Consider the following 13,003-nt stretch of genomic DNA (forward strand, 5'->3'; position numbering starts at 1 on the left):
ATTCACACTAATGTGTAAAAACCTGATAAGGCTGTTATGGGATAGTACAAGGTCTGTAAGTCAAGGAAAAACATCTAAAAATAAGATTTGAGGAAATCTTGAGCCAATAGGGAGGAAATAACCTATTTGTATACCAAGATTCCCTCACATTAATCCATCTACTCATTTAAAGCCTGCCCTATCCTCTATCACAAAAGACACTCAGATGGTAAGAATGAGGACTGTTTTTTCTTAGTGCTAGTACTTCCCTGAGGGCGCCAGGGGAAACTTCAGCCCATCATTTGTATTTCTTTCTTATGTCAAATTTAGGTGTTCTAACTAGTAACTGGATAGGCCAGCACTATCTCCTCCTGTACAGTGCTTTTTCTACTGACTGAAACTCATAACCAGTATGCTCAAAATATCTTTCTTGACATCTCTTTCTCTCACTACTTAAATCTCTCTCCAAAACTAAATGATTGGATAATCGGATAGATGGATGGATGGATGGATGGATGGATGGATGGATGGATGGATGGATAGATAGATAGATAGATAGATAGATAGATAGATAGATAGATAGATAGATAGATGATAGATGATAGATAGATAGGTAAAAACCTATTATAAAGAGGAAATATAAATTTTCAGATAAGAGAACAAAAGGAAATGAGATTTGAAGTAACCTGAAAAAATTTCCTTTGCTGACATCAGAAAGGCTTTTAAATGGATGCTTGAGTTTACACACTATACTGAACTGTACTTCTAGCCCTCTAGATCCCTAAAGAAGCATTCTTAACAGTCTAGCCTTGAATCATCCTACCTCATTGTCTGCCCTCCCCACTGTGCGAACTTTCCATATCCCCAGTCATTAAGCAGCTCAGATCCATTTTAATGCCAAGAGAACACTCCATGGGGGCCCCAATTTACTGGAGCCAAGGGCAAAAATAAAGCTATGAAATTGTTTGCAAGAGCTTAAAATAACTAGTCTGGCAAAGCTAAGCTACACTTTGAGAGAGACAGCAGAGCAGCAGAAGAGAGTATTCTAACCATCCCGCTGCCCATAAATGACCTCCCTACTCTGCCCAGCAGTGCACTTCCTCCCTATGAGAACATCTCCCCCAAGGCAGGGGCCATCATTCAGCTTTTTTATCTTTCACCCACATATCATCTTTTTAAATGTCTACTAAATAGTAAAAGACCAGTGGCAAAGAGAGAAGGGCTCTTGATGTAATTTAATATGACATCAGAAACCACAGCCAGGAGACAAATACATCAGTAGAAGTATTTGTCTTTTAGAATGACCAAAATTTACTCATCATGAAATCCTCTGTTGTAAGCATGTCCTAAAGGATTGTGAAACAAAAGCTAGATTCACCAGCCTCTTCCTTGCTAAACAAGACTCACCCTATCCCCTGAGGCAGCCAGCAACCAAAAAGAGTTTGCACCCTGAGCCACAGGGTAAGCAACCGAGAGTGAGAAGGAGCCTAAAAAAGGAAGGCTGGGTGAAGGAGGTCTCTGGCCCCACCTGTACTGTCCAGGGCACTGAACCAAGTCGCTTGGATGGAGGTCCAACAATCGGGTGCAGGTTAATGAACACCAGTCTTGGCATTTTTCTGAAGCAGGCACAGAGCCAACATGATGCACCAGCAGGCACATAGACATTTGCCTTCTTGCCAAACCCTCGGGTAAGCTGGATCCGTTCTCCATTATCTAATTTGATTCTGAGCTGCTGGCTACAACGGTGGATGAAGTCCAAGCCCTAGTAAATCCCCATGCCCTGAATGGTTCCCAGGAACTCAGGTCAGCTCTGGCACTTCCACAGAGTCCATGCGCAGGCCCTTCTCCTCCACTAGGAAACAAGCGGCTTCCAAGCTGAGCCCTGGAGATTTCCAAACTGGAGGGAGTCAGGAATTAGACAGGATATTCTTAAGCAAGTATGAGAAGTTGGCATGAGCACCAAACCAGGATTTTTGAGGTGTGAGGAGCCCTGGCACATTCTGAATATGCTGACTCCTAGACTGATGACCAAAGTTTCAAAGTTTTCTATTATATATCCTTCAAAAGCCATATTAAAAACTGAACTTGTCTTAAATAAATAAATTTCATCTATAGCTATCACCCTTTAGTTTGTTTGTTTGTTTACTGTAATTCTGACTATCTGGCAATTAGAATCAATGTTTTGTTCATCTTGGTATCCCCAGAATCTAGCATTGAGTCTGGCACACAATGTGTAAGCAACAAAACTTTATTGAGCTGAAGTATCCATGCCAATAACATAGTACATATTACAAATACATGCCCCCTTATGTTAAACTTATTTGTATATTACATTAAATTTACTCGTATACCATGTACAGGACTCAAGGCATCATAGGTGTTCAATAAATATATATTTATCAAATAAATGAAGTCAGAGAAATTGGGAATTTCTCAGAACCATAAAATTAAAAAAAAACTAATTTGCAATATTATTTCAAAATTGTTTACCACCAAATTTAATCATCTTTGCTAAGAAGTTACAGTATGATATATATATATATCGACTTTAATGACCTCTTCTAATCAATATTCTAATGGGCACAGAGAAAGGAGAGACATTCTCTAAAAGTCAAAGGTTTAGATAAAGGGTAGAAGACTTAATGCCTACTGAATTAGTATTTTCTGTACTAGCAGAGCTACTTAATAAACTCTCTGCAATTGGGAAAGGTTTGTGTGGTGTTGCTAGTCTATGGGTGTCAGCACCTGGTCTCTTGGCTTATTGCCCAGCAGTCTGGTGCTGGGGGCAGACACATCTCAAAGCAACTTTTCCTCTCTCAAACACACAATACTTAACTGGTTGGGCAAAATTGTTCCCATGGATACTTCTTATATCAAGAATTATATGATAGCTACATATCATTTACTTATTGCATTTTCAGTGTTAATATATTCAAATTGGCAAATGTTACTAGAAAACAAGAAATTCCTGAGTAAAGGTGAAAATTTAATGCAAATCAGCTTCTTATACGATACAGATTATGATGCAATTCATTAAACAAAACAGTATTTTTCAGATGGTCTAGAAAAATAGAACCTGGATGACATCTTAAATATACACCATTCTAATTTTACCCAAGCTAAATAATTGTATGTTATTATAATAATACACACTATTACTAGGTAATAATAGGGTTGCATTCATATACTAAGCACTTTACAAACTACAAGCACAATGGTATTTGCAGTAATGGTTACCATCAAGTTTACAAAAAGCTTGCTGCCTCCATTTTCACATGCTCACATGCCCTAGCACAACTGAATTTTCCAAAATCTTTAGAAAAGTTACAAAAGGTAACTGAGAAGAGAAAGGTGAGGGAGGTTTGCTGTGAAAGTATCTTGGTTTATGAAAAAGAACATGGATTTAAGATTCAAACTAATCTGGATTTGAATCCTGGCTCTTATTTACAAACTGTGACTTTGGACAAGTGATTTAACCCCTCTTTCCTAATCAGTAAGAATGGTGATAATAATACCCTTCAGAAAACTGATGCAAAGATTAAGCCAGAATAATGTATGTGAAAATTCCTCCCATTGTGCTCAGAAAATAGTACATGCTCATAAATATTTAGTTTTCTTCTTCATGTCAATTTTTTGCTTAAAAGTCACAGCCGATACTGGGAATCCTGGAGAGCTGTGTTTCCCACCCACCCCTCCATTTCCCCCACATTCTCCTAGGTAGCCAGGCCCCATCTTCAAGTTCTGTCTTCCATCCTCTCCTTATTCTTCAAGTCAACTGAAATTTTGATCTCAGAGATTTCAATGAGTTAAAAGGGTACTTTCTTACAGACAGGGAAAAGTTTTTAGGAGACTCTAGAGTTTTATCTTAAAGCATCAGGTAGAGAAAGTGGTCTGTGAGAACTTTAACTGAGAAAAAAATGAAATAAATAAAATAAAATAAAACATGAGCTGAAAAATCTGAGTTCCTCTGTTCTGGAGACAGGCATGGTAACTGGTGCAGTGGAGACTGCAAGGAAAATGCTGTATGTTAACCAAACTAATCACACAAAGTACCTTCATTTGCAGGGAACTCAGAGCCCTCGAATGTCAAAACTTCCCCTTGTGCTGAGAATATAGTTGCCCTACTTTAGCAGCTCTGGAACTCTCTAAGACTACTAAAGGAAACAAAACTTTAACACCGAAAGCTCTTCATATGGTTTTCCTTAGGATATGCTTAGTTCAATAAAGGAAAAGTAATTTACCTGGAAGATTTATTATGCATTTCCAAAAGGTAGACATTTACTCTCTCCTCACTACCAGGATTAGGCCCAATTATGTCATTAACCTTCCAAACATTCCTTTTGGATGCTGCTGAATTTCCTAATAACCCTTATGGTCAAGCCGAGGTCAGAGGTAAACAAAAGGTTAAGTATCATAGGCTCTAGGGTCATATAACTTCAGAGGCAAAAACCAATGATTGGAATCGAGGTTCTCTGGCTAATTACCTCACTGCCATCCAGGCTGCTGTGTCTCTTCTGATGCCTACAGAGACTTTTAGTTCCTGATGTTCGCAGGTCATGGGGAAAGCTCAGAGGTAGAAAAATTGTCAGGTAACTGGGGACAGAAGGAGAGGCTCCTCAGCCTGCTTCGTCAAGGTTGTGGCCTGCATACCAGGGACACGACTGGGGCTTTATAGAGAAAATTCTGCACCAAATAGTGGGTATATTCAACAAGGTCAACCAACCTGGAGCAGAACAGCATCAACCGCTAACGAGACAAAACAGCATTCTTGCAGCTGACCTTTTTTATGCTCTCTACCTAGGATGTAGAAAATTCCTTCTCATATTATGTGAATTATTCACTTTACAGCTCAAATCCTGCATTTACAAAGGTAAAATGCAAGGTTAAAATAATTCAGTAAAGTTAAAATTTACTGAGATTCTACTGCATGCTATGTACTATGCTAGATATTTCACATACATTTTCTTATTTCATCTTTATAACAACCATACGAGTTATATATTATGCCCCCATTTTGCCATGGAGAACACCAAGGCTCCAAGAGACCAAGTATTTTACCCAAGTGAAGCAACAGAGCTAGGACTCTTACTAAGCCAGTGGACTCCAGAGTCTCTGGTCTCTGATCTTCCTATTGTGTTTAATTTTCTTACAGAGAAACTCTCTGCAAGGTAAGGGCCTGATCATACCATTTCTCCCGCTCTCTCTTTCTCTGTCTCTGTCTCTGTCTCTGTCTCTCTCTGTCTCTGTCTCTGTCTCTGTTTGTCTCTCTCTGTGTCTGTCTCCCCCTCTCTTATAGCTCTGGGAAAAGTCAACTGCCATTTTATGAAAAAAAACCATAACAAGGCCCCCAGGGTGAATAATTGAATCCTCCCATTCACCTACAACTTCTGACAATGATCTTTAGCTGAGATTGATTTCTTTGAAGTGAAATCAATTCAACCTCAGGAATCAATTTGCCTCTGCCTATGTATATCAAGGAAAAGACTATACATAGATATTGACCACAATACCTGGTTAATCACAGGATCCTCAGGAGATACCCAAATTATAAACTTCCATAAAAAGAAAATGGTGGGTTATATAGCTGCCTGGAATGGCCATAGATTCCAGTGCCCACTAGGTTAGCTGTATTTACTGTTATACTTTCTAGAAATTTAACAAAAGCATAAAAGCTAATTTTTAAAATAAACGTGACTCCTGTCACATCCTCTCCTTGCTGCTTTTGTCCCCCTCTATCTCTGATTTAAGACCTTTCTCTTCTTTCTAGAATCTAGAGTCTAGAGCAGGATTCTAAACATCAGTATTATTGGCATTTGAGGCTGGATATTTCTTTATTGGGTGAGGGAAACTGCCCTGTCCATTGTGAAATACTGAGCAGCATCCTTGGCCTCTACCCATTCAGATGCCAGAAGCAATGCCCTTTCCAGTTGTGAAAATCAAAAATGTCTCCAGATGTTGCTGAATGTCCCCTCAAGGACAAAATTGTCCCCAGTGAAGAATCACTCATCTCAAACATGTACTTAGTTATCAAAAAGCTCTAGGAAGCTCTAGAGTGTAATTGTATAGCCCTGAGATCACTTTCAGGAATCTACAATGCTTGCTCCTCTTCTAGACTCAAAAGTAAGGTAGATAGAATTCTCCAGATGTCATCTGCAGATAAAGAGAACAAAGAAGTTTCAATCTTAGAGAAGTTTGCAGAAGTAGCCCTCCATTTCCTAGGTAGTAAGGGAATCAAAAAATAAAAAAAGTTCTAGGATGAAAAGAGTCAGTCTTTAAAATGTATGCACCTTTTCAATTGAATCTTTTTAAACAACATAAGTTATACGGATAAGCAAAACACAATTTTCCATTTTTACACACAAGGCTTTTTTGTGCAACTAAATCAGAGAATAAAACTTGAAGATATTCAGATGGCTTCCCTTCTCAATTGTACTTAGCACCAATGCATTAGAAACAATTTTCTTAAAAAGTGGGAAGGAAATGTCTATTGTTAATATGCTGCTTGAGTTTTGCAAAATTGGTTTAATTCTGCCAATTTCTTGTCATTTTCCTTTGCCTTAATGAAGTTGTAAAAGAAAAATCTGTACAACATAGTAATATAAATATTGATTTTAGTCGTGTTTGATCTTTTGCACATTTTTCTACTTTAAATTTTTTATCATCTGGCCTGAGTCGGTTACACCAGGGATTAATCAATGAAGTCTTTATTTGGCTATAGATTTGTCTGTGACTTAATACTATTTTATAGGTGGAATACAAGCAAATATCTCCAAGCATTTTAGTGCAGAGCCAGCAGCTACAGGAGGGTTAAATTGGGAGCAGTTAGAGATGGAATAGGGCACATTCATTATTTAGTCACCAGAGAAGTCATTCTATAATATTAAAACAGAAACAGAATGTTCTAAACTCTTGTAGAGGATTCACATTAAAGCATTGTATGTAGATATAAATATATACATACATATGATTTAATCCTCACAACAATCCCAAAAAGGTAGATACTGTGATTATCCCCATTTTTTCTGGTGAGAAATTGAGGCATGAAAAAGTTAAATACTAGCTCAAAGCCAAAATGACAGGATTTGAACTCTGGTAGTTTAACTCTCAAACTCTTTCAACTATTACACAGAACTGCCTCTTTAAGAAGTTAGAAGCAAGGATCTGAGAAGGAAATGGGATTATTGTCCCAAAGATGTATAAAGATCATTTAAAATATGGCTATATTGAAGGAAGACCTGGCAATTATTCCGTTAATTTCATTTCTATAGAGAGATATTCCTTCAGAATTAAAGAGAAGGGAGGAGGGCTGAAACTACCGTTCTGCTCTCTATACTCAACAAATTAACCATGTCATTGCCAAATGCCAAACCCACTTGGTAGATACAGCCATAATGTTATTCTTTAAAGGTAAACAGTTTTGCAAACAAGCATCTTCCCACTCCCACTGATGACTAAAAAGCACTTCTGTGTGGGAGGCTGAGAAATTACCTCAAGTCTGGAGTAGGGACTCCAAACCCATGAGGAGACTCTTCATGGTTACCTCAGAAATACTGCTGGGGCTTGGGACTGGCATGCTCCCACCTCCTGCTACCATTTCTTTTTCCTCTAGTCTTAGAAGTACCCTTGCTTTCCCCACTTTCTACTCCCCAGTCTCCCCGCCTCCACCGGCCCTCTCAACACAGACATTCCAAGGTTGTGTCCTCAGCCAATGTCATGGATCCAATCACCTCTTATAAAGTAACTCTAAATCAACTTCTACATCAGCAGCCTGAGCTCTCTCCTGACTTCCAGACCCACATTTCTAACTTCCCACAGGACAGTTCATTCGTGTGCTCAAAATAGGACTCAGATGCTCCCCCTTCAAAAAATAGAAAAATTCCTATGTCTATGATTATAGCTACTAGCCATTGTCTGTGTCACCCCAGTTCTTCACACCACTTCTTTCCACTTCCTAACATTTACCTAAGGTCTATCACCTTTGTTATCCTTCTCTTCATTTTTGCAGCCCACCTGGATTTCTGTAATGAGCTCCTAGCAAGTCACCCTGCCTCCAGAACTGTGCTACTCAATACTATAGCCGTAAGTCAAACATGGCCATGGGGTACCTGAACTGTGCCTAGACTGAAATGGGATGTTCTGTAAGTATAATGGCACACTCTATTCAAAGACTTGGTAGGAAGAAAATAATATAAATACATCATTAATAACTTGTATATTGAGTATATTTCAAAATTATATTTTTATATATTGGGTTAAAATATTAAATTATTTCACCAGTTTCATTTTCTATCTTTTAAAGTGGCTGAAATATGACCTCCCAAAGATATCAACATCCAAATCCCTGGAACCTATGAATATGTTGCTCTACATGGCAAAAGGGACTTTAGGGATGTAATTACGTTAAGGATCTTGAGATAGAAAGATTATCCTGATTTTCTGGGTAGGCCCAATGTAATCAAAAGGGTCTTTATAACAGGGAGACGGAGGGAGATTTGACTAGAGAAGATGCTATGCTATGAGCTCTGCAGATGGAGGAATGAGCCACAACTCAAAGAATGTAGGCAGGCTCTAAAATTCAGAGTTGTCAAGAAAACAGATCCTTACCTATAAACTCCAGAAGGAAAACAACATAGCTACAAAGAAATTTAAAATTACATGTGGCTCCCCTTTGTAGGTCACATTAAATTCTATTAGGACAGCACCACTCCATCCATTCCCCTGAAAGAGTGATCTTATGCCATCACTCCTCTGCTCAAATGCTGTCAGTGGCAACAAATGTGGAAAAAAGTCCAAATTTCATTTGGCTTTCGAAATATGTCTCTGTCACTTCACATATTCCAGTCTCTGCAGTTTCATCAGCACTACACCCCTAAACATCTTATCTTTCAACCATCTTGTCTACCTCTGTTGCCACAAATTTTCCTTATTTTCCTGTTTTCCCTCCCTTTTCCAAGATGTTCCCTCTACCCTAAATGCATTTTGTTTCCATTTATGCCCATCGAAATCCTGTCCATCCTTCAAAATTTAGTATAAATCCCAATTCTTCTCCATAGCCTTCCACAGCTCCCAATAGTTCCCTGGGTTTTTGCTCCACTGCTCTAGTATGGGTGCTGAGGATTGATTTGTGGCCACCATGGAACTATTTGAAGAGGGGGCTCAAAGCTGGTGAGATTTGAGATCAATGCCTCACTGATACAACCTCAATTGTACTCATAAGCTTGTGGAAGCTGGAACATACTGGAGACAGGAATAGGCAAGAGAATCTGTGATGCCAAATAAAAAATATTAAACAGAAAAGATATGCTACCCCAAAAGGCTTAGATACTATTTATGCAAACCTTCTCAGAACCACAACCAGGGTGCAAGTCTCAAGGCTTCTTATCCATCATTCATTCAAGTATTCTACTTTGCAAGTCATTTTTCTGTGGTGAGATCTTTGAAGAGATTTTTCTTTATTTATTTGAATTAAATGTTTTAATAATCATTAATTTCAAACTTAAGTCATTAAAAAATATGTACTGGGAAAAGAGGCCAGATGAAAACTGTTAGGTAACTCGAACATTAAAGGTCCATTGATTATATTTGTAGGTGATGACAGCGCTCTATTCTTAGTTCTCTGAGTGACACCAGCTGTCCACCATGAAAATTCTGAAACATTTCCCCAAAGAACAATGTGTTAAATTATGCCACTTTCACCACCTTGTGAAAGTCATACCCCAGTACTTGTGGTGTGAAATTTCCGCCGTCAGATGAATTAGGGTTGAAATTAGACATAAACTGAAGAAAGGTATCTTACACTTATAGAGTTGTATACAGTCTATATTATTTAGGTTGAGCCACATAGTAATCTTTGGGAGGTTGGTAAAACAGATATTTTTATTCATATTTTATAGCTGAGGAAATTCTTCATGCTAGGATGTGGTAGAGGGGAAATTCAAACTCATGTTCTCACACATGATCAGAACAGATATTTTAATATGTAGACAACTCACAGACTTAGATTTAAAAAGAAATCAAGGGATTATCTAGTTTAATACCTGGTTTTACTTGCAGAAGTAAGACTAGGAAGTACTTACTTCCTCTCACCACTAAGCTTTTGGCCTTGCTAGTCCAACTTCATAAAAAAATACCCTGCCAACTATCCTCCCTACCCCAAACCCAAATCCTCACATAGAGGCTATTTTCATCCAGAAGACTTGACTGAGTCAGATTTTCTATTCAATAGTCTGCCTACATCATTGACTTCTGCATAGCACTTACCACTCCAGTAATTTTATATTTATTCATGTAATTCTTTAATTATCCCAGATTGTATAATTAATTTAAATGTCTTTCTTCCTTGCTAATCTACAAGCTTCATGAAGGCACCATTGTATCCCCAGCATCAAATAGAATGCTAAATTTGAATAAATACTTAGAAGATAGATTCATTTATCTTCAGCTTATATCTCCTCCTTCTAGTTCAACTCTTTTTATCTAGTGCATGACAGAAACATGAGTTAATCCTTCTCCACTTATATTTAAAAATTGGTCATAATCTTAAGTAATGATTCTGTTCAAAGTAGAGTTTCTTAACCAAGAGAAAGTACAAACAAACTAAAAGGTAATGTATTTTCTCTCACAGCCATAGGCCCCTATGCCTAATAAAACCTACCTGTGGAGAGAATCTAGTTCATTAATCTTGTTAACCCAGAGGTAACCCAAGTATCTCAGGCTTCACTAAATAGTGAATGCAGATAGTTCCCTACTAGTATTAACAGCTAGTTGTCTTTGACTCCAAAAGGTGTGTAAACTTTTAGAAAATCTTCCTTCAGCCACAAATATGCGAAGAAATCCTCAGTACAAATATACCTAGCCATTGTTCCCCATTATTCTCAGGTGACCCAGGACCATGCAACTCCAGCCTCTCAAAAGCTCATAGAAGTAAACTCTGGGTCAGAGATTCTGTTTCTGTGACTTTGCTCCCTAAAAATTCTGTGATAGGGAAACTGGCACACTACGTGAGACCTGAGTGAGAGACTATTTCCATATGACCTTCGTTTTGGATCCAGAACCATGTGGTTTTATCGAGCTCTTCCTTTCACAGGCTGACTCTTTTTCCTAGGGTGCTTGGGTTGCAATGGGTCCCATCACAGTCAGCTGTCATACTTGTCCCCTCTGACCTCCTGGCCAAGGCCGAGTCTGACTCTGTGGGCCAGCCTCCCTCTCCCACTTTGGTGAACTATCCCCAGAGGCCTTCTGGTGTCTCCATATGACCCACACCCAAACTCCATTTGGGATACCTTAGTCTAGGGGACATGTTTTTATCAATCTGACCAAGCTCACATTTCTTCCCAGAGGATCTTCAGACCCATCGTAAGTTGAGGCAGGAAAATGTGCCTGAGAGGAGAACTGCCCCCTAACTCTAAACACCAGAAAAATCTGTGCCCCAACTTCTATCTAACAAAACTAACTTGTTTAAATTAAAATGGATAACTAAGTCTTCCAGGTATTAAAGACACTAAGAAAGCCATCTAACATAGTGAGAAATATCACCAAATCCGCAGTAAAAGAGACCTTTACTTAAATTCCAACTCCATCATTTACCTTCTATGTTATCTTGGGTAAATTTTTCTCTGAGCGTCAATTTCCTTATCCATTAATTGGGGATCAAAATACCTATCTCAAATGATTGGTGTATTAAAAATGAACTAGTATATGTAAAATGGCATGGCACAGAGAAAATGAAATAAACATTACTGCCCTACTACCAGAGATATTGAATCTAAGATACAAAGATACAAAGTATATCTTTACAGATATACTAGAATAGGAGGAAAAATGTAGGTCCCAATACTTATGTCCTTAGATTTATTCAGAACAAGAATTATTTCTTCCAAACTACATTCACACTTGACTATCATTTCAGCATTCAGTCTTCCCTAGGGATCTGTTGATGCAACTACTATCAACCCATTCTTGAGAACATTAAGGCACTGAGGAAGTGACCTTCTGGGATCATCCAGGAAATTATTAAAAGTGTGAAATAAAATCAAATTAATCATAAATTAAAAGGGTTAAATATATTAAACAGAGCTATACTTTTAGGCTTCATGGTATTTCAAAGGACCAATCTAATATCTGCTTTTTACTTAGAGCCTACTGTATATCAGACATTCTATTAGATGCTTGATACAATATTTTTATTCCACAAATATTTGCGAAGCATTTTCTCTAAGCCAATAACTAACTATACTGGGCACTGAGAATTTAATGATATGCAAAAAGAAATACAGTCTCTGTTCTCACAGAGTCCTGTGCAGGACCCACACACCAAACAAATAGTCACAAAAGTAACTGAATAATTACACAGTATATAAGCACCGTGAAGAAAAGGTACAGTGTGAATAAAGTGTACAAAAGTGTAGGCTTCTCAGCAGAGGTGGCATTTGAGCTGAAATCTAAAGGATGAATAACAGTGAACTAGGAGACCAAGAGGAAGAGAAATTTCCAGGCAGAGGAAACAACAAGTGCAAAGACCCTGGGGAGGGGCAGGGCAGAGCAGGCAACATTCCAGAAACTAGGTCCAGTGTGGCTGGTTCACAGACAGAGTGGAAAGAATGAGATCAAATGAGTCTGGAGAGACCCTGCAGGGCCTAGTATACCACAGTGGAAACTTTGATCTTCATCCTAAAAGCAACAAGAAGTCATTGAATCAACTAATTAATTAATCTATTGAGTTGCAGAATTTTTCTGGGATATTATCCTACTACAAGCATTTATTTAATATTAGTATAGAATTAAAATCCACTAGACCACTAAGTAAATACTTTCTGCATCTGATTCTTAATCCAATAGTCTTTGTGAGTTAATAGCTGCCAGATAGGGCTACCTTTTTTTCCACAAACTCCAGTGCAGACTTTTAGAATCAACTAGGCATGATGTTACATGTGCTATGCTGCTCAACACATGAGTTCAGTAGAGATGGAAAACTTATTCATGATGCTAAGACAGATCACTGCTTCTCATATTTATATATATATAT

General features: G+C 38.1%; 1 long non-coding RNA gene across 4 annotated transcripts in view; it reads right to left on the minus strand.

Moving 5' to 3' along the window:
- The window catches only part of LOC112483844, a 161,260-nt gene that overhangs the window by 37,313 nt on the left and 110,944 nt on the right, over nt 1–13,003 (minus strand). The window contains exon 3 of one of the 4 annotated variants that reach the window (XR_003047807.1): nt 5,734–6,129. The exons of the other annotated variants lie outside the window; for them this stretch is intronic. This is a non-coding gene — a long non-coding RNA (uncharacterized LOC112483844). Of the gene's footprint in view, nt 1–5,733; nt 6,130–13,003 lie in introns of those variants that run through there. 4 annotated transcript variants of the gene reach the window in all.

The sequence above is a fragment of the Pteropus alecto genome, unplaced genomic scaffold (assembly GCF_000325575.1).
Source record: "Pteropus alecto unplaced genomic scaffold, ASM32557v1 scaffold196, whole genome shotgun sequence".
NCBI classification, from domain to species: Eukaryota; Metazoa; Chordata; class Mammalia; order Chiroptera; family Pteropodidae; genus Pteropus; species Pteropus alecto.